The sequence below is a fragment of the Talpa occidentalis genome, unplaced genomic scaffold (genome assembly GCF_014898055.3).
Source record: "Talpa occidentalis isolate TD23 unplaced genomic scaffold, MPIMG_talOcc4v2.1 talOcc4.3, whole genome shotgun sequence".
Lineage (NCBI taxonomy): Eukaryota > Metazoa > Chordata > Mammalia > Eulipotyphla > Talpidae > Talpa > Talpa occidentalis.
The window spans coordinates 12,365,650-12,391,077 of NW_023603184.1; positions in this window are offsets into that span (position 1 = coordinate 12,365,650).

Sequence of the window (25,428 nt, forward strand, 5' to 3'; positions counted from 1 at the left end):
TTATCTATGCATATAAGAGCTGGGATGTAAGCTAGAGGTGCAGGGGGCAGTGAGAGGATTCGCCAGAGACAGAGTGGGGAGCAGAACAGGCAGATCTACTGAAATGCACTGCTGAGGGGAGCAGTGGGTGAGTCAGGAGAGGTCTGCCGTGCCATGTGGGTAGCTCCTTGGCTGGTGATTGAACTCGTGCTGCAGTGGCTGCAGATAGCTTCATGGTGCTGAGACTTAACCCCTTGTGCCACCAGAGAGGCCCTCATGGTTCCATTTTTAGCACTGGAGGTGTTACAGCTTGGAAACCTCTCAGTCGCAGGCAAACCAGGACATTTGGTGTCCCTGCACCGCTCCTTAGCAGGCCGTAGTCCTGGCTGACTCTACCTCTTCCTGCCAGAGGGATCTCACCAATTCTGCCATCAGCCTCTGTAACTAGCAGAGAAGTGATTACTTGGAGCAGCCTCTGCCAGACACTCGATCAAATCAGGGTCTGCCTGGCCTTCCGAGCCCACCCCAGCCCAAGCTGCGGGGGAGAAGCTATGAGGCTCCTCCCCCAGGGTCATCACTTCTCGTCAGGCAGGAGGGCACTTGGTCAGGACCATGCCAAGGGGAGCGCCCCGCGGACCCCACGCCTGTGTGGCTGTCTTCTGCTAAATCCTGACCCTAAGCCAGGATGAATTCAAGGACAAGGGCGACCGTGGGGTTGAATCGATAGGGTGAGTTCTCCCTGGGACACCAGGAGAGGCTGGAGGTGAGAGAAGGTGAACAGAAATGGGGCAGCTGCTTATCTTTAATGAGGGCAGAGCTGTTGCCTTCCCGGGAGCACATCAACAGCACTAATGAACCTGAAAATCAATCCTAGTTGCTGTGCAGGGGGCTGACCAGGTCAGCCCGTAGTTGAGACTTTATGGCTCAAACCCAACAGGGAACCTTCCAGGTCAACATGAACATAAGCAACCACCTCACTGGCTGTTCCTGTGTCTTCCCCCGGGGTGTCTTTCTGGTGTTACTGCCCAGTTTGGCACTGTTTGCCAGGTGTTTGGAATGTTGACATGACTTTTCAAGGTAGACAATATCAAGGGCCTCCCTGGTGGCACAGGGGTTAAAGCGCTCTGAACCTATCACCAGCCACGGCGGTACGTTCGATCCCCGGGCAGGGAGCTAACCCACGGATGGCACAGCAGATATGTCTGCCTTGCTTGCTGCTCCCCTCAGCAGTAGATCTGCCTTTTCTGCTCCCCACTCTGTCTCTGGTGAATCCTCTCTCCCTCCACCCCCAAACCTGTCTTCTACACTCCAGTTCTTGTATGCATGCATGCATAAATAAAATAAATCTTAAAAAAAGAGGTAAACAATATCAATATCTCCATTTTCAGATGAAAAAAAAATCTAGGCCTAGAAAATCCAAGGGATATTCACAACACCTTCTAGACAGATGTAAGTTAGTGATTAAGAGCGGTGACCTTTAAACTTCTATCTCAGAATGCTGTCAGAAAAAGTGTCCTGAGCAAATATCCCTGGTGTGTACATGTAATTTGTTTCTAAAATAAGGCCATGACTACTGTATTAATAAATTAAGCAAATTATAAAGCATGAAAATAAACATTAAAAGTGGATGAGATCGTACATATAAGTAGAAGAACCCACATTTGCTTCTCCCACCCCAACAGATGATTTTGTACCAACAATGAGATAGGTAGGCACTTGAAGACACAATCCAAACACCTTCTGAGCCACAAGGCATTATAAATAAGGGGAGTGGACTGAGTTTCAAAGGGAACCAATGGTACAGCAGACAAGAATGGCAACTGATTCTCAGGCTCAGTGTTGGGAATGGTGGAGTCTGTGGCAAAAACAAGAGCAAATGCCCCATCTGAAGGAGATGGTTGTTATTAACTTCAGGCAATAGTTTAAATATAAGCCCCCCTCAGTTACCCCGACTGTATCATCTTTCCTGCCGACACCCTGGCGGCCCACATATATAATATGTGCTTTTTTTCTTTTTACCTTGGAGCCTTGGGTGTGGAAGGCACTCCGTGTTGCTGGAATTAATTTGAAATCATAAGCTTTTCCGCTTGCCCCTCAGGCTGCCAGGAAATCCAATTATCCAGATCCCTCATTCCCTGAGTGCCCCAGTCCATTGAGATCCATACGTGTTGATGGGTAATTTGTTCATTCATAAATGTTTGCCCTGCAGTTGTTGTGTGTCAGGCCTTGAACTAGGTCCTGAAGAGCCAAGTGGGTTTGATGTGTGAGTTTTTGTGGAGTTTATAGTCCCGTGGCGTGGCATGGGAAATGTAGCACAGATGACTTCTTTGCATGGCTGGCCAGAACTCCCTGGGGGTACAAGGGCCCAAGGGTGCTCCTCAGGACCATATGATTCTGTGGTGGGTGCTTGCAGCCAACACAAGGGTGGGCTTAACACCAGGGTAGGCTGACCCAGCTCCCATCACACCTTCCTGTTCAGCAGCTGAGGAGACAGTTCTGCTAATTAGACATGAGCATAAATCATCTAGAGGAGGCTTCTAGGAAAGCCCTCAGTTTCCTTGAAAATAGGGACAGATGCCACTGCTTCATCCTCTTTCTGTGCTTTCCTTTTACCTGCCTAGAACAAAGATGTGACCTGGAGGCACAGTACCCTCTTGGGATCCAGAGACAACCAGCCAGCACTCTAGACCCCTATAGAGTGAGGGGGCTGAGCAGAGGACAGGAAGGTATGTTTCTTTTTTTTTTAAATGATTTATTTATGCATACAAGAACTGGGGTGCAGACCAGAGGTGCAGGGAGTGAGGGGATTCACCAGAGACAGAGTGGGGAGCAGAACAGGCAGATCGACTGAAATTCACTGCTGAGGGGAGCACGGGGCAAGACAGGGGAGGTCTGCTGCACCATGTGCGTTAGCTCCCTGGGTGGGGATTGGACTCAGGCTGCAGCGGTGATAAAATGAGACTGCTGAGACTAGAGCCCACCAGGGAGGCCCAGGAAGTTATGTTTCTTATGCTCTCACAGTCTTGACCTACCCCACCCTGAATTTGGAGAAAACAACTCTCTATTTGATTAAGCCAGTAGGTATTGTTAACAGTAAGTATTGTTACTGACCTTTGATTAAAGTCAGTAGGTATTGTTAAGTTAATCCAAGAGAAATCCTGTCTAAAAGAAATCTTCAAGATTGTCTGATCAACACCATCCTTTATAGAAACTGAGGCACAGCAAGAGAAGGAACTTGTCCCAAGTCATGCAGCCTGACACATGCTCCTCAGCGACCCTCATCCACACTGACCAACTCCTGCAGTGACTTGTGAGCTGTGTGTGCGTGTGTGTGTGTGTGTGTGTGTGTGTGTGTGTGTGTTTCTGCTGCTTACCTGGCTTACAGGTCCTTTGTGAAAGATTCGGCGCAGTAAAGAAAAGGAGAGCCAGGCTAAATTTCTCAAAGGGAGGGAAAGTTTATTGCGCCCCGGGCGGACCTCACGCACCCAAGGTGGGGGTCAGTGAAGCCAAGCACGTTGTTAGGGGGAAGCAGGGTTTTATAGGGTGAGGAGAGGTCAGGTGGGAAACTGGGCTCCTATGGCGAGGGAAAAAGTTTGTTGGGCTGGGGCGGGGGGGGGGGCAGGGGGGGGTGGTTTCGTGGGGCATGTAGAGGTTCTTTGTCTGAGAAGAGACTGGTAGGGGGAGAGGGGAGGCTCATTGTCTGAGTCCTCCAGGCAGGTATCTGCATTACTGCCTCCAGGTGGGCTTCCGGGTAGGCTTTTGCATTCTGGCCTGCTGCGTGGACCTTTCACTTTGGAGAGAGAGTTCATCTCCTTCAGGCCTGCTTGGCCCTCCATAAGACAAATAGTTCTTATTTTAAGCCATTGAGTTTTGGGGAAGCAGTGGTTACATAGCAAGAGCTGATATATAACATTCATGGACCATTGACAATAGACTGACTCTATGCTAAGAGCTTTACATAAAATTTTTGGGTAATTCTCATCACAGGCCCATGAAGTAGATCTTGTCACCTTCAATCTGTTATAGGACAGGGAGAGGGGCAGCCCAAACCCCGCAAACCTGCCTATTCTAAATGGGTTCTGCCATCTGCTGCATCAACACAAAACATAGGAGACTTCAATGGGAAGGAACTTTAATAAAACTAGGAAACAATACAAGTAAGGCAAAGCCCCTTTCCTGGGGACCACCCTGTTACAAGTCTAGTTTCTAAATCAAGCACCCAAAGTTACCCGTCCCCTCGTGGGTAAAAGTCCATCCAAATGGGATTGGCCCAGAGCAAGGCCCCAAAGCCTGCCACAAGTCTAAAGCATCTTCCAGTGGGGACCCACAGAAAAGGGTCAGAAACAACCGGACAAGCCCGGAAGGAAAAGAGCAAAATCAACATCCAGATAAAAGCTGCCATGGTCACCTCCCCACGGGTCTCACCCACATCTGTGTCACCCAGTCCACGACCAAAAGACAAGCGCAGTTTCTTCACGTGTCTCTAGGCTCCATGCGCCTCCTCCAGGTCTCCTGGCTCCATCCTGCTTCCTTCCTTCCTCAGTCTCTTCTGCCGCTTCTCCTCTTCCTGTTCAGCTACACCCTCCCTTGGGTGGGGCAGGGAACCTCCCCCTTTCCTGGGGACCACCCTGTTACAATTCTGTAGATGAAGAAACAGATTGAGAAAATCTAAATAGTCACAAAGTAAGACATGGATCCAGGATTTGAACTTCACCTGGGTGGTTGCAGCAGCCTCCTAAGAGGCCTCCTTGACTCTCCTCCTCCTTCCTATGACCTTGTTCTCATGTCAGCTGCAGGAATCATTTGAAAAATAAAGTCCAGTTATGCCATTCTGCCTCCAGGCCCTTGTTACACCTTCTATGTCTTCTGTCCTTCAGAACATTCCTTCATCCCTATATCTGCTAAGGCTCACTCTTACTTTGTCCAAACATTAACTTTATAATGGTTCTAGCTTCTTACATTGTCTTGTTTTTCCTTGGTATGTTTATTACTACTTGGTACTATCTTTTATTTGCTTATTGTTCATTTATCTGTCTCTCCCAATGGAGTATCAACTCTGCAAGACAAAGGCTTCATTTGTTTAATTCCCATAGATACCCCAGGGCCTAAATATAACAGAACCATACACAAAATAGCTCCCAATAAATGTTTGAAAGAAAGAAAATGAAATGAAAATAATCAGTGGAATGGAATGAAATGAATTTGAATAAAAGAAAATAAAAATGCAAGGAAAAAAGCCAAGTACAAGAAAGAAAAAGAATCTTTTGTTTATGCCATAATGGCCTTTTTCTTCATTCCAATGTTTGACCTAGGAGTTAACCACTTATCTTTGGGAAGCTTACTAAGCATCTCAAAACATTTAGCAACAAATCTCTCCCATGCTGTCATCAACTCATCCCAAATGCAAGAATCCAGAAAGCTGCATGTTTAAGTTCCTGTTTATCTTCTTCCTCACCTGCAAAAGACAGCCCTAAGCAAAGATGCTCCCCACAGGTTTGGTAATGAAAACATTGAGAAACTAATATGCAAATGATCCTTTTATTGTGGGTAAAGGAATTCAGATCATTTCCATACAGTAAAAAAAATGGGGAAGGAACAGTGGATACAAAAATTCTGCACTCTTTCAACTGATAGCCCCAGGGGGTTCCCCAGGATTCTGAGCTGACCCATCTCTTTGAATCTACTAGCAGCTTCTGGAATTGCAGAAAAGGAAGAGATGATAGGACGTAAAAGGAACTAACATTTTTTTTTTCACGATTATTTTAGTGGACTTAAGGTGTAGATCTGCCTCCTCTGAGGAATCAAACCCCAGTCTCCAGTAAAACAGGACTTAGAGGCACTACTCTGTAAGGGTGAAGCTGGCACCTTCTTTTTCTGGCCCTGTAGATGCATTTGATGGGGAGCATCTATTTGAATCCTCACAACAAACACACACGAGAGATGCCCATCCTGTTATTAACGAGGAAATCAAGACTCAGAAATGTGAAGTATCCACAGAGCTCTAAGGGCACAAGATTTGAACAGGATTCTAAACCCTGATACTGAGCATCAGGGATAAATTTGCAAGTTCAACTCGCTGCACTCCACATCGATTTCCCCAGGTCTCTGGAATTTGAACTCCCCTGCCAGTTATCATCTCATAAACTCAACAGCCTTTATTGATTGCCTCCTAGGTGCCAAGAACGGTGCTTTGCCCAGGAGCTTCCAGAGAATGATGCGTGAACGATGACAATGATATAATTTAAGTGGTAAGAAAGCAACTCCAAGCAGGTGTCAGAGCTCTTTCTCAAATTGACTTACTTTTTCACTATTGAATAAATTGTCATTTGAAAAGCTGGTAAAAGTGCCTTCTTTTGGTGAGCCAAGCCAATCAATATGTGCCATTTAAAATACCTCTTTTTGCTTTCCTCCTATTCAGGCAGATTGGAGAAAAAGCAAGCATTCGAGGGCTGGGATTGCTAGGCAGGGTTTCTTAATGGAGTGATTTTGTGTGTGCAAGTGATTTGTTTCTGAAGAATAGGTGGCCTGAGGCAGGCTAAGTGGACTGCTTTCCTAGAGAGAGGGAAGCCATGGCTGCCTGGCGCCCATCCATTGACCATTTGGGGGAAAGAGGAAGGAAGCAGCCCCTGCAGGAATCCTCCTGGCCCCACAGTCACCCTGACTGGCCCAGGGTCCCATCCTGAGGGCTGTCATAGGATGGATCAGGCACAGAAGCAGATCCCAGCACAGAAGGGATCTGTCATGAGACACCAATGCACTTCCAACAACTGTGAACTTTGTCTCCAAAATCTGGATAGGAGCCCTTTCTGCCTGGCAGGTTTCTGGTGACTTTTTTCCCTCTTTGTTCCTCTGTTATGCCACATTTTTCTTTATGGCCTGGTATCACTTATTGATGTCATGGGGCCATGAAATAGAGTAGACAAGACACCATTGGGGTGCACCACACCCCCTTTCACTCTCTTCACATTCTCCCTCCTGGCCCCTTTTATTCTCTTTTCAAGGTGGTGATTTTATTTTATTTATATATTTACTTATTAATTTTATTTGGAGTGTCACGTGCAGCCCCTCGTTTGGATGTGTCTGGAGCTACAGAAGCTTGACAGCCCTAAGTTCTCCTACAAATGGGCCATGAGGGCTTGTTTGGAGGGCCCAGCAGAGGAGCACAGCTGCTCACATACCTTTGACTCAGGAATGGTCCTTCTCTATTTGGGGAAGGCCACCCTTGTCCCTTTCCACCAGCTACACAGCTTAGGGAGAGACACACATGGAGCAGTGAGGGAGGAAGAAACCCCTGCACAGCCAGCCAGGTTAGCCAAATCAACCCTGGTGATCAGTCCATGAAGGAGGGTACAGATGTCACAGCCAGATGACTCTCACATCCTCAGAATCATGCTTTTTAAAAAATAAAATTTAAGAATTGGGCCTCCCTGGTGGCACGAGTTAAGCACCGCACTATGAAGCAATCACAGCCTCTGCAGCATGAGTTCAATCCCCGGCCGGCCAGAGAGCAACCCACATGGTGAAGCAGACCTCTCCTATCTTGCCCACTGCTCCCCTCAGCGGTGTATTTCAGTCAATCTGCCTGTTCTGTTCCCCACTCTGTCTCTGGTGAATCCTCTTACCTCTGGCCTGTACCCCAGCTCTTGTATGCGTAAATAAATAAATCTTTAAGAAAAAAAAACCCTCTCCATCTTTTTTTTTTTAAAGATTTATTTATTTATGCATACAAGAACTGGGGTACAGGCTAGAGTTATGGGAGTATAAAAGTTTTCACCTGCGATAGAGTGGGGAGCCCATCTTCCCATCCTCAGCCATATGCCTGCTGATCAGGTTCCCTAGATGTGTCACTGGGAAGGAAGGGCCTGCAACCAGCAGCCAGAGAGGCAGGAAGGGGTGGCACGTGATAATAAGGCCATAAATACATTCTGCACAATTTCCTTTTCCTGAACCTGAGGGAGAGTGGGGCTGAGTCAAGTGGTCTAAGCCACCCCTCCAAGGCCTTTGGGGCCTTGCTAGTTTCTTCATTGTCAAGTGGAGAGAATAATGTCTTCTGTCTCCCAGGTGTGTAATGAGGAACAGATGAAGTAATGGATATGAAAGTGTTCCAAAAGGTTAAAGCCCTGCAGAGTGAATCACAGGACCCAGCAAGTCTCTCTACTTAATTTCTCTCCCATCCATCTTCTCCTCCCAGCGCCTTGGAGCCTGAGTACTCTGGGCCTTCATCATCCAGCTCCTGCTCTTTTGGCCCCCAGGTCTTCCCTCTCTTCGCACCCCAGTCCCAATTATATGCTAATGCCCAGTAATCTTTCCAAAACCTACTGTTCAGCAAGGTGCCTCTCTCCACAAAAGCTCCAGAAATTCTCTTGACCAGGAAAAATATTAAATTTGTCTCTTGGTGGTGGCACTGACCCCTGACAGTTGCCGGCATAATCCATCCTCCTTGAGTGCAGGGGATGAGCTGTCATCCCCATAATTGTGGTAACTGCAAACGGGAGATCATCCAGGGAGGCCTGGTTTAACCAGATGAGTCTGTTAAAAAAAAAAAAAAAAGCATTTTCTCCAGTGAGTAGCAGAAAAGGAAGTTGAAGATGATGTGCGGGAGGAAGTTTCAAAACAGCCTGCAAGGAAGCAGGAACTTCTGTCTGAACCACGAGGAACTGAATGAAGCCAGCAACCCAAAGGAACTTGGACACTGATACTTCCATAGAAGAGCTCACCTGACCAGACCAGGATTTCTGTCTTGTGGGATCTGCAACAGAGGAGCCTATTGAACGCTGATCTGCAAACTAGGACATCTAATAAGCTGCTGTGTTTTTAATAATTTGTAGTGCAATGTCTTAGCCAGTAAAAACAGATAACAAAGTACTCTAGACTCAGTGACCTTAACACCATCGATTTATTTCTCACACTTCTGGAAGGCGGAACGCCTGAGATCAGGGCCAGCATCTCAGGTTCCAGGGAGGGCCTGCTGTCTGTTTTGCAGATGGTCGTCTTGCTGCATCCTCCACTGCTGGAGAAAGAGCTAGTCTCACTCATCTCTCTGTGTCTCTCTTTAAAGTCACTAGTCCCATTTGTGAGGGCCCCATCTTAATGACCAAATTACCTCCCAAAGGTCCCAACTCCAAGTGCATTACTCTGGGGATTAGGGCTTCAACAGAAATAGGCAAATATTCAGTCCATGGCATGCAGAATAGAAAGTTAGTATTAGAAAATTAGAGTGTGGGCCTCCCCAGTGGCGCAGTGGTTGAGCGCTTGGCTGTGAAGCTGCCCGCAGCCTCTGCAGCGCTGGTTCGATCCCCAGCCACCAGGTGAGGGTCCCACATGGCGCGCAGACCTCTCCTGCCTCCCGCTGCTCCCCTCAGTAGTGTATTTTAGTCAGTCTGCCTGTTCTGTTCCCCGCTCTGGTTCTGGTGAATTCTCTCACCCTCCTGCGCTTCTGACTGTACCCCAGTGCTTGTATAAATAAATTAAATAAATAAATCTTGGGGGAAAAAAAGAAAATTAGAGTGGAATAGAAAACTCAAATGAGAAAATTCGTATTTTCTTTTTTCTATTATGTTTTAATATTTCAAGGCCTTATGAGTTACCCAACCTACTTCTCTAATCCACCTCAAACAGACTCTAGATTGCTTGTGGGTTTGGAGTCTGAACTCTATCACTTGCTGGCAAGTTATATGGAATCGATGATCATCCATTTCCTCCTCTGTATATTTATAGTAATCATATTACCATCCCCATGAGACTATTGGGAGAATTAAATGAGATAATGCAGCAAAGTGCTTAATATAGCGCCCAGGAAGAAGTAAATGAAGGCTAAATCATTCTCTGTTTTGCTATTATGTTCTCTGCAAATATTCCCCTTCAGCTGAGTGGGTTCATTTATTAGCCTAGGAAAACACACACTCTCCTGGTTCACATCACACCCCTGCCAGGCATATCTGCCCCGTGCTCCTGTGTCTTTCAAATACCCAACCATTCCCGGCTTTGTTCAGGTTCCTCCCTCCTCCATGAAACCTTCCTGATCCCTCCAGCTCCTGCTAGCTGGTGGTCTATACTTTCTAGAACTTCTAGAATATCAGAGAATGCTGTGAGCACTTAGACTCTCAGGTAATTGCTTAAAAATGATGGCTTTTATTATAAAATATCAATTTGAGATAATTGAGAAAATCTACAAAAATTCAAGGCAGGAAATAAGTCAACTGCCACCAATGTACATTTCCTCTGGTCTTCTGTTTTTGTGTTTGCATATATACATATACACATAAATCTAAACTATTACCTTCTGAGAGTATATCTTGGCCCTGCTCTGTCCAGGGCATCCATCTGCCTAAGAAGAAATTAGGATTTGTTCACAGAAAGGAATTCAAAAAGAAAAAAAAATGTGAAATTCAATTTTAGTCATGCAAAATAGGATTATGCTAGAAATCAGGATGTTAAGAGATCAGTTAGCCAAGGCTGATGGATTCATTTCTGCCACTGCTGTAAAAAATTACCACAACCTTAGCAGCTTAAGTCAACACAATGCACTCTCTTAAAGTTCTAGAGGTCAGAGGTCTAACTTGAGACTTTCTTCTGTCTGCTTCTAGAAACACATTCCTTGGTGCCCACACTCCTTGGTTCATGGCTGCCTTGCTCTGATGCCTGCTTCCACCACCACATCTCCTTCTCCAATGTTAACCCTCTTGCCTCTCTCACACAGGGACCCTTGCCTACATTGGATTCCTCTGGAAAATCTAATTTCTCCACCTCAAAGTGCTTAACTTAACCTAAATGCAAAATCCATTTTCATATGTTAGTTAACATGTTCATAGTTTCCTAGGCTAGGTAGAAGATATTTGGGGCTGCTTAACCACTTGAAAATAGAGCCTGAGTTAAGGATTATGTGCTGATGTTTTATTGTGGTATAGACACCTGAGGCAGTAAGAGTGAGGGAAAAGGGAAGTAACACAGTAAGAAGATGATACCTTGCTAGAGGATGATGACTGAGCTCAGCACTGTCACAGGATGAGCTGAGAAAAGACACAGCAGGTTGCTGGGCAGGTGACTGGTTCAGCCCCATGGAAGTCTCTGGAGAGGTTACATGGAGAAACTTTCTTGCAGCAATGGAGTGAAGGAAGGGAGGAATGAGTCAGAATGTATCTGCCAGGTTTCTTCCCATCTCTGATTTCCCATGGAGGAGTCAATTCCTGCACTTTTCTGGATGCATGATTTGGAGCCCTTCCAGAATCATTTGAAAGGCCAGATCCTGTGCCTGTTGGAGTAAATGTTGCATCTAAGTCTGGAAGTGATAGGCGAAGCCAGAGATTGGGTATGCATTTGGTCATCCTCAAGAGGCTGATGGGGAAGAGCAGTCAGCTGAGGGCCCTAATAGCTGGAAAAGTCAACAAAATCTGAGCAAGCAGGTGAAGTTAAAAGGACTTGGGAGCACATAAAATGTGTTCAACACAATCCATCCCTTGAGTCCCTCTGCACCATCTTGCCTGCCCATTATATCCTCCTACAGCTTTTGAGACTTGCAATTATTTTTGAACACGAAACACCCTTACTCCTCCCTAAGAGTAGTGCCACCCTTCATGCTCATGGCCTACCTAAATTTTCAGTAAGAGTGAAGGCAAGATCCCTAGAAGCAGATCCATTCTCCACTATGCAGCTGGGCCCACACCAGTGACTTCTGTTTATTGTCTCTGTCCTCCACACTCATCTAGGCCTCTCTCACTCTTCACTTCTCTCGGCTCCTAGGCCTTGGTACGTTATGGTTAAATTGAAGAAGGTGATTTGACAGGGTGACTTCCCTGAGAGTCAAGGCTCCTGTCTGGAAAATTGGCTCTGTGTTGTGTCAAAAATAAATAAATTAGGCTATCTCTTTCAAGTCTACTGTGTTGGATGAAGTCACCATTAGTTTTGGTCCCTTGGCATCAGGTGTTGTTTCCTTCTGCAGCTCAGTCATTAACAATTTCAATCATGGTTTGCTGTTGCTTGCTGTCACAGGACCAAAACAGCCCCACAAGCAGAAATAATCAGCAGACATGTAGCGGGGTAGAGAAGATTTATGAAGGGCGACTATGACCAGCCATGGATGCTTTGGAGGGAGCCCAAGTTAGAATGCTGCTAGAGAAGCAATCTTTAAAATAAAATTATTTTAGCACTAGCTACCATTTATTGAGCCTGTATTTGCCAGGAATTATTCAAGACCCTCTTTTAAAATAGTTGCTAGAACAACATTGAAATAATCACAGGATCTAAGATACAAATTACCCACATTCTAGACACTTAATAAAATCAATTTTTATTTTTCCACGTACATATTTAGTCCTTTCGTATCCATTATAACATCATAGACATAACTTTCAATATTCATTTCTACATTTTCACTGTGTTTTTTACCATAAATAATATTTCCATTGTTTGAAAATCTCTTCCCTACTACATATAACTGGGATGAACAGCCAGAGAACTTCTTTCTATATCTTTATGTTCATTTGAAATAATCATAACAGGAAATATTTGCTCAAAGCTTCTCACAAGGCAGACATGGCTTTTACCATATTACCTACATAACTCGTTTAATTCTCACAACTTTTTTTTTTTTTTTTTTTTTTTTTTTTTTTTTTTTTTTTTTTTAAACTATTTTTTTTTTTTTTTTATTTTTTATAGAGGCATGTTTTATTCATTTATTTTGTTTGTTTGTTTGTTTTTGTTTATACATGCACTGGGTACAGTCAGAAGCACGGGAGGGTGAGAGAATTCACCAGAGCCAGAGCGGGGAGCAGAGCAGGCAGAAGGACCGAAGTACACTGCTGAGGGGAGCAGCGGGTGGCAGGAGAGGTCTGCGCACCATGTGGGATCCTCCGCCGGTGGCCGGGGAGCAGCCGGGGATCGAACCGGCGCCGCAGAGGCCGCGGGCAGCTTCGCAACCCAGCGCTCAACCGCTGCGCCACCGGGGAGGCCCTAATTCTCACAACTTTTTGAAGGAAGTACTATTGCTGGATTCAGTTTGCATGTGGATATACTGAGACCCAATATGTACAAAATAATAAAAATATAAACAAATATGCAGACACACAGGAAGTTTTTTGTCATTTAAAAAATGTATGGAACACACAGTAGTCATCTCACTGCAGTAGCTTTTCAAGCACAGTGCGTCCCTGCCATCTTTCCAGGTCAACAGATCCAACTCTCGCTCATTTTTTAGAAACAACGCAATGCCCCATTGTATGACTGCGCCATCATTTGTTGGTCCTACTAACAGGCATTTATGTTGTTTCTGCTTTTTTGGCTGCTATAGATGATGTAGCAATAAATATCCTACAACATAAATCCTTAAGTAATAGTACTTTTCTTTCTATAGGATAGAGTCTATGGACCTTAGAGCTGAGTCTGGAATCCTCTATATGAAATGATAAGCAGACTCACAAAGTGAGACAAAGCATCAGACTTGAAATGTGTGCACTCCTTGAGGTCAGGAAGAGAAGATATACCACTTATATGGCCCAGGGGATGGTAGCCAAAGAGGACTCAAACTTAAGGGGATCAGGTCTGGCTTCTGTACACATCCCAGTCAATTTCCAATTTCCTTGGGCATCTCTGGAGCAGGCAGAGTTAGGGTAACCATAGTTCCCTGGACCTCCAGGTACCCACCTTCTAGTATCAGTGCATTCACTCCACAGAAGGAAAATATAAAATGACTCATTTCCCATTTCCACTTCCCTGAAAAGGTTTGTTGTGCATGACGGGCTACACAGTAGCAGTTCCTACTTTTGTATTGTTGCATTGCTAGATAAGAATAACATCATGGCAGGAAAATCTAGAAGAAAATAAATGAGAAGAAATGTGATGGATAGTGACTGGAGAAAAAGAATAGATGTTCTTGACCTTCCTGATGGTAGAAGAAATATTTAAATAAAGATATGACATCATGTAAACTATGATAGTCTTATATGTAGACAAACAGACACATATATTGAAGTAAGACAGCATCTTCAAGTAACAACAAAATTTTAAGAACAGAGTACATAACTCAAGGGATTCATTGTTCTTGCACAGTCAGAAACCCAGAGGGGCAGCTTCCAGGTCTGCAGTTCAGAAATGTTGGGGTTCAGTGTCTTACTATAGGGAGGTTTTGTCAAAGGGAAAATACATCCATAAGTTTGCTAGATGTGCTCAAATTCCCCTGTATTGCATTGTCTAAAATAAAACTTGTGTTACAAAGATTAATATTGCTAACAGATAAAGAGCTTCCAAAATGTGAGAAGAAAAACATTAATAACCCTAAAGAAAATTAGGCAGAGTATATGAATGATTTTCAAGGGCAAAATGTAAATGACTGTTAACATGGTAAACTGCTAGACTTACCCAGAATATCAAAAATGCAAGTTAAAACTATATTGAGATATTATTTCTCACCTATCAGATTGGCAAAAATCCAAAGTCTTGACAACATAATAGGTTATCCCTTAAGTTGCTGGTGGAAATGCAAAAGGCTACAATCCTGTTGAGCAGGATTTGGACCATCTTGCAAAATAATAAATTCACTTAACTTTTGACCCAGAAATCCCATTTCTAGAAATCTAGTTCAAAAAATAAATAAGGAAAAATACAAAATGATGGACTGCAAGGATAGCCGATGTTAATAATCATAGCAGTAAAAGAATGAAAAGTACTCAAATGTGTATCAGTAGCTCACAGGTTGAGTTAATTATACAACCACATAATAGAATACTATATAGGGGCCTCCCTGGTGGTGCAGGGTTAAGACGCAACCTATGAAGCAATCTGCAGCCACGGCAGCACGAGTTCAATTCCCGGCCAGCCAGCGAGCAACCCCCATGGCACAGCAGACCTCTCCTGACTTGCCCGCTGCTCCCCTCAGCAGTGTACTTTGGTCAATCTGCCTGTTCTGTTCCCCACTCTGTCTCTGGTGAATCCTCTCACCCCTCACACCTCTGGCCTGTACCCCAGCTCTTGTATGCGTAAATAAATAAATCTATTAAAAAAATAGAATACTATACAGCTGTAAAACAAACAAGATGGTTTTCTATATATGTATGTGAAATAATTTCCAGGATGTATTATTAAGAAAAGCAAATTACAGAATAGTTTTTATAGTATCCTATCTTCCATCTAAGAAAGGGGTGTATATGAATATGTAAACACATTTGCTTGTACTAACAAAAAGTTGTAACTAGGGCCTCCCCGGTGGCGCAGCGGTTGAGCGCTGGGTTGCGAAGCTGCCCACAGCCTCTGCGGCGCCGGTTCGATCCCCGGCTGCTCCCCGGCCCCGGAGGAGGATCCCACATGGTGCGCAGACCTCTCCTGCCACCCGCTGCTCCCCTCAGCAGTGTGCTTCGGTCCTTCTGCCTGTTCTGCTCCCCGCTCTGGCTCTGGTGAATTCTCTCACCCTCCCGCGCTTCTGACTGTACCCAGTGCATGTATAAACAAAACAAACAAACAAATATAATAAATAAATAAATAAATAAAACATGCCTCTATAAAAAAAAAAAAAAAAAGTTGTAACTGAAGATAAAAAAAAACAACAAAAAGGGAGACCTATAAGGAGAGAGAAGGAGTAGGATAATGAGGCAAGAGAGGGGCCTAAAATTCACTGCTTGCAATCTGTCCTGTAATTATGACTTTGGAGTCTTGTATAGGTTTTCAACCAAAAATAAAATCAAAAAGGAAAAGGAAATGTATAAAAGTTGAGGAAATGGAAGCAAATAAGGAGAGCCCTTAGCAGCACTGAGTGATAAAGAGACAATACAGCTTTCAGGCACTGCCTGAGCTGGACCCATAAGATTTACGACTATTAGGAGGGCCAGGGAACTCCACCCTGACATGTTGGGGTATAGTGTAGCCAATTAGATTAAATATCAAACAAAAATACAGGGTGAGAAGGAACCAGTAGATAAATTGCCTTTCTTTCCTCCTAATGGATTGTTCAGAATTGCTTTGATGATGTCTCGTGAAGCAGACAATCATTGGTGATTTTATTTGTGTTTTGTGCAAAGCTCAAATCAGCTCGGTAACATAATCCTTTGTTCTTGCTCTCCCTCTTTTGCTGCATTTTTTTCCAATTTTCTGTCCATCTTGCTTTCCTAGGATTGCTCACCTCAATAAGTTGTTAGAGCATAAACATTTGTGCCACATTCTATTTTCTAGCAAACTCAGGCCAATGCAGTTGTCATTAGTAGTGGCGTAAGAGACGAACTCACAGGCGGGGATTTGGGTGTTGAATCATCTGCCTGACTGAATTCAATAAGCTTTGCTTTCCTATTGGTTAATGGGATCTCTGATAAGCAATGATATAACAATGACTAAAGCTATCACCTGTGGTTAGTTGTCATAAGGTGAAATTTCCCATTATCAGGTGACCACTGCACATGATTGGGGGTAATAATAATTATAAGGACCATGACATGAATAAATGCTTTTGAGGGAACTGAAAAGTTTACAAAAGGAAACTAATAGACTCAAGACAGTTCACCGCCATCTCATGGTACACGGTGAAAGCCAGAGAGCTTGTTTGCTCTCTGTAAAGTTCTACCACTGCAGGCAGACCAAGGCCTGGTTATAAATGTTCAGAAAGACAAGAGAGTAAGTGCACAGGCATGATAGCTACGCCAAAGCCAGAGCCGTGATAGGAAAAGAGTGGAGTTCTGAGACACAGGTTGGGGACACTGGGTGGATGAGCTTGAGAATCTTGAGTATGAACATTCCTCAGAATTACCCTAATGGAAAAAGTACCCCCCCATTTCTTTATCAAAAAAGAGCAATCTTCTCTCTATACCAGCATGGGAAGTGACCTCAGCTGAAGTAAGTGCATCATAGAGGCTTGGTCTTCTCAAGAATCTCTTCTACTCAGCTTACTATTCCCAGGCTGATAACCAGGACCAGACTCAGCATAGCATGAAGCTCATATTATGAGCTACACACAGCAAAACTCTTAAGCCCTGAGCTGTCACAGGAATCGGGAAACATGTGGAAGTGGGGCTCCGGAATATTAGATTGGGAGAAAGGGCAGAATGTGGGTTAATTGTGTGAAGGCTCACGCCTGTGACTTAGGACCCATTGTTGTTGTTGTTGTTGTTGTTTTAAAGATTTATTTTTATTCATACAAGAGCTGGGGTACAGTTCAGAGATGTAGAGGGTGAGAGGATTCACCAGAGACAGAGTGGGGAACAGAACAGGCAGACTGACTGAAATACACTGCTGAGGGGAGCAGCGGGTGAGTCAGGAGAGGTCTGCCTCGCCATGTGAGTAGCTCCCTGGCCAGGGATCGAACTCATGCAGCAGTGGCTACAGACAGCTTCATAGGTTGTATCTTAACCCCTTCGCACCACCAGGGAGGCTCAGGACCCACTGTTTTAACCAGGGATTTGGAGCCAGTCAAATTAGCTGAAGTGCATCCTTGAAACTTGGACATGACCATGTTCAATAGAGGAAATGAGGTGATGAAGTCAGATGCCATGGGAGAACAGTGCAGAAGCCCGGAGATTTAGGAAAATACTAAAGGTAGAAGGACTTATTATGTAAGACCTGTGAACCCATCACCTGACTGGGTCCTGGAGGATGCAGAAGGTGGCTCACCCACTAAGGCAACAGCTTTCATGTGTGAGAGGCACTCTGGCATCTCCGAGGAACAGGTTGACAATGAGAGATTTTACCATGAAACTAGCTCCCTGATATGGAGAGGAATGATGGGAATTTAGAATGGCAAAGCCACATGGTAGCATTTATCACCGGGGGCATGAGGCGTGATTACGAGAATTGGCAGGAAGGCTTGAGTGCCATTTGGGGTGACTTGAACTACAGGGATTTGTGACTTTGCCTAATAGACCATGGTGCCCCTAGAGGTAAGACAGATGGATGCTTGACAAGGGTGTTGTTCAGTTATTACAATGAAAAAATACTGAGAACTGGAGATCAGGAGGCTGATTTCAGCAGTTACAGTGGAAAATACCTGTCCACTATCCAGTTTTCAGATCTAAATAAACTCACCAACCCTTAAGACTCTGAAAGAGGGATTTGACCTTATACTGTCACTTTAAGTCTATGCAGTATATAATTCTCCAGTCTTTCCCCAAAAAGACCTGCTGCCTTTAGCCAGGGTATCTCTATGCTGGGGAGAAAGGGTATAGATCCAACCCTTATTCATTTCTCTGCCTCCCAATTACAGCCCTGACTAGAATGCGTAAATGGGATGTATATCTTTAGCATATCTTTCACATTGATTGCTTGACTGATAGGATAAAAGTAATTTTAAAAGGAAGAGTTATCCCAGACAAAGAGAAACTCCGGAATTTCATTGCGACTAAACCCCCACTCCAAAAAATACTACAAGGAATCCTAAAGCCAGAACCTCAGAGGGACGAATAACAACGAAAGAAGACCGAAAAAAAAAAAAAGTTATTAAAAGAATAAATAAATAAAATCAAAGGAAAGACAAACATAATGGCAAATACAGATGCTAACATATCAATATTAACTCTAAATGTAAATGGACTAAACTCTTCAATAAAAAGACACAGAGTTGCAGCCTGGATTAAGAAACAAAACCCAACCTTTTGCTGTCTCCAGGAAACACATTTAGCTACAAAAGATAAAAATAGGCTCAAAGTCAAAGGGTGGAAAACAATCCTACAAGCAAATGGGCCAAAAAAGAAAGCAGGAACAGCTATACTTATATCAGATAAAACAGACTTCAAACTCAAAAAAATAAAAAGAGACCCCAATGGTCACTACATTATGATTAAGGGGACAATACTTCAAGAAGAAATAACACTCATTAACATATACTCACCAAACGAAAGAGCACCAAAATATATCAGACAACTGTTGTCCTCTCTGAAAACAGACATCAGAGAAAACACATATGTAGTGGGAGACTTCAACACACCACTATCAACAATGGATAGATCATCAAGACAAAAAATAAGTAAAGAAACTAAAGCTCTAAATAAGGACCTAGAGCATTTGGGCTTAACAGACATCTATAGAACACTAAACCCAAAAAAAACGGAGTACACATTTTTCTCAAGCGCACACGGATCATTCTCCAGGATCGATCACATACTGGGGCACAAGACAAACATCAACAGATACACCAAGATTGAAATCATACCAACCATCTTTTCTGACCACGAAGGCATCAAACTAGAAATAAATCATAAAAAGAAGGCAAGGAACTATCCTACCTCATGGAGATTAAAAGCCACACTACTGGAAGACCACTGGACTAACGAGGAGATCAAAGAAGAAATTAAAAAATTCTTTGAATTGAATGACAAGGAGGACACCAATATCCTAAATGTATGGGATGCAGCAAAAGCAGTAATAAGAGGAAAATATATAGCAATAGAAGCTCACATCAAAAAACAAGAAAGAACTCAAAGAAACAACCTAATCTCGAAGCTCAAAGATCTAGAAAAAGAACAACAAAAAAACCCCAGAACCAGTAGAAGAAAAGAAATAATAAAACCAAAGCAGAAATAAATGAAATTGAAACTAAAAAAACAATCCAAAAGATCAATGAAACCAAGAGCTGGTTCTTTGAAAAAATAAATAAAATAGACAAACCCCTAGCCAGGCTCACAAAGGAAAAAAGGGAGAAAGCACAAATACACAGAATCATAAATGAAAGAGGAGAAATCACAACGGACACAGCAGAAATCAAAAGAATAATCAGTAACTACTATGAACAGTTATATGGAAACAAGTTCAACAATCTAGAGGAGATGGACAAATTCCTACAACTCTACAATCACCCAAAGCTAGATAAAGAAGAAATAGAACACCTAAACAGACCAATTACAATTAGTGAAATTGAAATGGTAATCAAAAACCTCCCCAAAAACAAAAGCCCAGGACCTGATGGATTTACAAATGAATTCTACCAAACATTCAGAGACGAATTAGTGCCTATCCTTCACAAACTCTTCCAAAAAATTGAGAAGGAAGGGACAATACCAAACACGTTCTATGAAGCCAATATTACACTAATACCAAAACCGAATAAGGACAACACAAAAAAGGAAAACTATAGGCCAATCTCCCTAATGAACACTGATGCAAAAATCCTCAATAAAATTTTAGCTATCAGAATCCAACAATGTATCCATAAGATAATTCACCACGACCAAGTTGGATTCATTCCAGGGGCACAAGGATGGTTTAACATCCGAAAATCAATCAACGTTATCCAACACATCAACAAAAAGAAATATAAAAACCATATGATAATATCAATAGATGCTGAGAAAGCTTTCGACAAAGTGCAACACCCATTCATGATAAAAGCCCTTGAAATTCTTGGGATACAAGGAACATACCTCAACATCATAAAGGCCATCTATGACAAGCCAACAGCCAGTATCATTCTCAATGGTGAAAAGCTGAAAGCAATTCCATTAAGATCTGGAACAAGACAAGGATGTCCACTCTCACCACTGCTTTTCAATATAATACTGGAAGTCCTAGCCAGAGCAATAAGACAAGAGAAAGACATCCAAGGAATCCAAATAGGAAAAGAAGAAGTCAAACTATCACTATTTGCGGATGATATGATAATATACATAGAGAACCCCAAAATCTCCACAGAAAAACTAATTCAACTCATCAATCAATTCAGTAAAGTGGCAGGATACAAAATCAACACGCAAAAGTCAGTAGCCTTCCTATACACAAACAATAAATCTGAAGAAGAAGAAATCAAAAAAACCACCCCTTTTATTATCGAAACAAAAAAAATCAAATATTTGGGAATAAATCTAACAAAAGAGGTAAAGGACCTATACAAAGAAAACTATAAAACACTGTTAAAAGAAATAGAAGAAGACACAAAGAAATGGAAAGACATCCCCTGCTCATGGATTGGAAGAATAAACATTATTAAAATGGCCATCCTACCAAAAGCAATATACAGATTCAATGCTATTCCAATCAAAATCTCAATGGCATTCTTCAAAGAAATAGAACAATTATTGATGAAATTCATATGGAATCACCAAAAACCCCGAATAGCCAAAGCTCTCCTGAAAAAAAAAGAAGGAAATGGAGGCATCACACTCCCAGACTTCAAACTCTACTACAAAGCCATAATCATCAAAACTGCATGGTATTGGAACAAGAACAGACATACAGACCAATGGAATCGAATAGAAAATCCAGAAATAAACCCACAGATTTATGGTCAACTAATCTTTGACAAAGGAGCAAAGACTATGCATTGGAGCAAAGAAAGTTTGTTCAATAAATGGTGCTGGGAAAACTGGGTCGCTACATGCAAAAGAATGAAGCTTGACCACTACCTCACACCATACACAAAAATCAACTCAAAATGGATTAAAGAACTAGACATAAGACCTGAAACCATAAAATACATAGAAGGAAATATAGGCGAAACACTACGGGATTTGCACATCAAAGACATCTTTACAGACACATCACCCAAAGCAGTGATAGTGAAGAGAAAGATAAACAGCTGGGACTACATCAAATTAAAGAGCTTCTGCACAGCAAAAGAGACAATAACCAAAACAAAGAGAAACCCCACCAACTGGGAGAACATTTTTGCACCCAACACTAATGATAAAGGACTGATCACAAAAATCTGCAAAGAGCTGATGAGACTCAGCAACAACAAAGAAAATAATCCAGTCAAAAAATGGGCAGAAGAGCTAAAAAGAAACTTCTCTGAAGAGGAAATGAAAATGGCCAACAGACATATGAAAAAATGTTCAACATCACTTGTAATCAGGGAAATGCAAATCAAAACTACCATGAGATACCATCTCACACCAGTGAGAATGGCACATATTAAAAAAACTAGCAACAACAAATGTTGGCGAGGATGTGGAGAAAAAGGAACTCTTGTGCACTGTTGGTGGGAGTGCAAACTGGTCCAACCACTATGGAGAGCTGTGTGGAGATTTCTGGACCTACTAAACATAGAGCTTCCATATGATCCAGCAATTCCACTCCTAGGTATTTACCCAAAGGACACAGAAACATCAATTCCAAAGAGCACCTGCACTCCTATGTTTATAGCAGCACTGTTTACAATAGCTAAGCTTTGGAAACAACCCAAATGCCCAAATATAGATGACTGGATCAAGAAGATGTGGTACATATATACCATGGACTATTACTCAGCATTCAAAAAAGATAAACACATGCAATTTGCAGCAACATGGATGGCGCTGGAAGGGATCATGCTCAGCGAAATAAGCCAAAAAGAAAAAGAAAAATACCGGATGGTCTCACTCATAGCAGGAATCTAGAAAACTTAAATAAGGGACCAGGAAAATGAATATAAGAAAGTGAAAATCAAAATCAACAAAAAAACTATGAACCAGAGACACTTTTTGGGGGTGGGGGGCGGGAGGGGAAGGATTGGGGTCAGAATGGGGCGTTTGCAATTGTATGGGGGAATATAAAAATAAAATTTAATATTTAAAAAAAATAAATAAATAAATAAATAAGTAAATAAAAAAAAAATAAATAAATAAAAGGAAGAGTTATGTGGAAACAATCTTTTGTCCTGACCAAGATAGGAAATCAGAAGTAATACTTCATTCCAAGTGGAATTACAAAGATTAGGGCTATTATCAAAGATTTAAAGGATGCAAAGAGAGTGCCCCATTACATTTCTATTCAATTCATTTTTCTAATCTTTGCAAACCCCAGACACCTCGTGGAGAACAGCGTGGATACTATGCACTTAATCAGGTGGTAGCTGCGATCAGAGCACAGCTGCTTTTCCAGTGGTGGATTCTCTGATACCTGATATGTGGTTTTTGATACTGTAGATTTTTTTTCTTCTTCATCCCCAATAATAGGGAGGTCAGCAATACTTTCTCTATTGTTCCTCTGCGGAGAGATGTATGGGTGCAAGAGAGTGTTGTGGTCGGGCACCTGTTCTTGTCTTTCACTTGTGCCATCTGGATTTGGTCAGCCCAAGTCCTGAATGTATCACTTTTACCATATCATAGATAACTGCTATATCTACCCAACTTATGGCTCATCAGATCTGATACTGCTCACATCATAAGGGACATTTGAGGTTGCGCTGTCACTGGGTGTCCCATAACCAGCAGGCATCCAGTCCATGATTCTGGCATGCACGGCCTTCCTGCGGAACCCAAGGGCTTTGTGTTACATCTCTTATTGAAGTTTAATTTTGAAAAATCCACCGCAGCAGCATCTGCCATGGATACCTCTAGAAATATAGGCTCTGCTGGGTCATCCAACCTAAGTGTCAGGGAAGCTAGTATTGCTGTGTAGGTAAGCAGGAGTGCCTTTTGTGTTCTGAGTGTCACTTGCAACACATCCCTCTGAGTCATGGTTGCCTTGGCTGTAAAGCTGTGCCATCACCCCTGCCCCCCAGCACACACCCAAGATCCCCCATGCACAGCACTGATGGACTGAGAGGGACCACCTTGACTACACATGGACGTGTGGAGACTCTGGCTTCCCCGACGTGTAACAGGAGCCTGGAAAACAGCCTAGAGATGCAGAGTGGGGGCGACAGTACATGAAGCAGCAAATGAAAAAGACAAAAGATGAATTTTCTTCTTCCCCAGTCGTCCACACCCCTCCCCCAAACAGGCTGTTCTGAGATTCTACAGTTTCACACTTGCTGTCCCGAGAGGTTATGTCCAGCCATGCAATTGGCTGATTGATTGTGAAGCTATGGCAACCTGGGGACAGATCCCCTCACTCATCATCCTGCTGCCTCACTTCCCTCTTTTCACCATCCTTGTTTTCCTAGAGTGACACACTTCCCAGTTAACTGTTAGCACCTACACTAGAGCTTCAGCCTCTGTTTTCTAATGAATGCGGGCCAAGATACAGGGCTTCTCGGAAAAATGACTGATTTCCACTGTGGAAAAAGAAATCCCTGTGATGAGACGCCAATGTCTTCTTGTGCCAAAAAGTAAGGAAAACATCAAATACTAATGGCTTCATGTCAAAAGGACACAGGAACCAATTTGAAGGGGCTCCCACTGGCCAAAGATGGAGCAATTAAGGCATCAAAAGAAATTATTGATGTGTTGGATGTCACTGTATCAACTGTATTTTCATACTACAATTTCTTAATAATACCAAGAAATCATTGGTAGTTAATCTATCAACTCAGTCTGGAAGTTGATCAAAGAAAAGCATTGTGTATTTATTTGTCTTTTCTATAAGACCATACTTCAGGGGTGACCTGCTCCTGTCTGGATTTGGGTCACTAAATAGTTGAGGATGGAACATTCTTCTTTTTTAAAAAAGATTTATTTATTTAAAAAGAAAAGATTTATTTATTTATGCATACAAGAACTGGGGTACACTCCAGAGATGTGGGGAGGGGGTGAGAGGATTTGTCAAAGACACAGTGGGGAACAGAACAGGCAGAATGACCGAAATACACTGCTGAGGGGAGCAGCGGGTGAAACAGGAGAGGTCTGCTGCACCATGTGGGATAGCTCCGTGGCCGGGGATCGAACTCATGCTGCTGTGACTGGCGATAGCTTCATGGTGCTGTGACTTAACCCCTTGCTCCACCAGGGAGGCCCGGGGAACGTTCTTTATAAAAGAATTCTACCAATAAACGTGGAAGGAATGATAGATGTAGAAAATCACTTGTGAGAGTTCATTTTTTATGTCTACTTGTCGAAGCGATGGGGTGACCAGAGCGTTCTTTCTGGCTGTGTCTATAAGGGTACCTATGGAAGACATTAGCATTTGAGTCAGTGGACTGAGTAAAACAGGTTGCCTTCCCCAGTGTGGGCAGGCACCATTCAATCCAGTGAGAGCTTGATTAGAACAAAATTATGGAGGGAAGGAAGAAGTCACCCTTTTTCTGCCTGACTGTTTTTCTGGGACATAGTTTCCTCCTACCCTCAGACTGGGATTTACACAGGGACTCTGTAGCCCTCAGGCCTTTGGACTTAAATTGAATTATATCAACCATTTTCCTAGGTCTCCACCTTACAGATGGCAGCTCATGGGATGTCTCACTAAAGTGAGAGATGTGTGTGTGTTTGTATAAAACCCTTATATATAATATATACGTATCTATTCAATATCCTGTTAGTTCTGTGTCTTTGGAAAACTCTAATTACCATTTTGCAAAACCAAATGAAATGATAGATTTGGCAATGATTATCAATAAACATTAACATTAGATGAAAGTTGAACAGAGAACTTGATAATGGAGAGATTAGAGTGACATGTCTTACCAGTGATTGATCTCGACGTCACTGAAAGCAGCAGGTCTCTACCTATAATATGATGTCATAGAAGGCACCACCCAGTGAATATTAAAATGGAGCCTAATCAAGTCTTTAAATATAATACCAGTTTGTAGGAAATTAAAGGAACAAGTTCAACAACACATTGATGTGAACAGCCAAATCCAGAATGTGAGAAATTCTACAACAGGATAATTAATTCAATTTTGTCAACAAA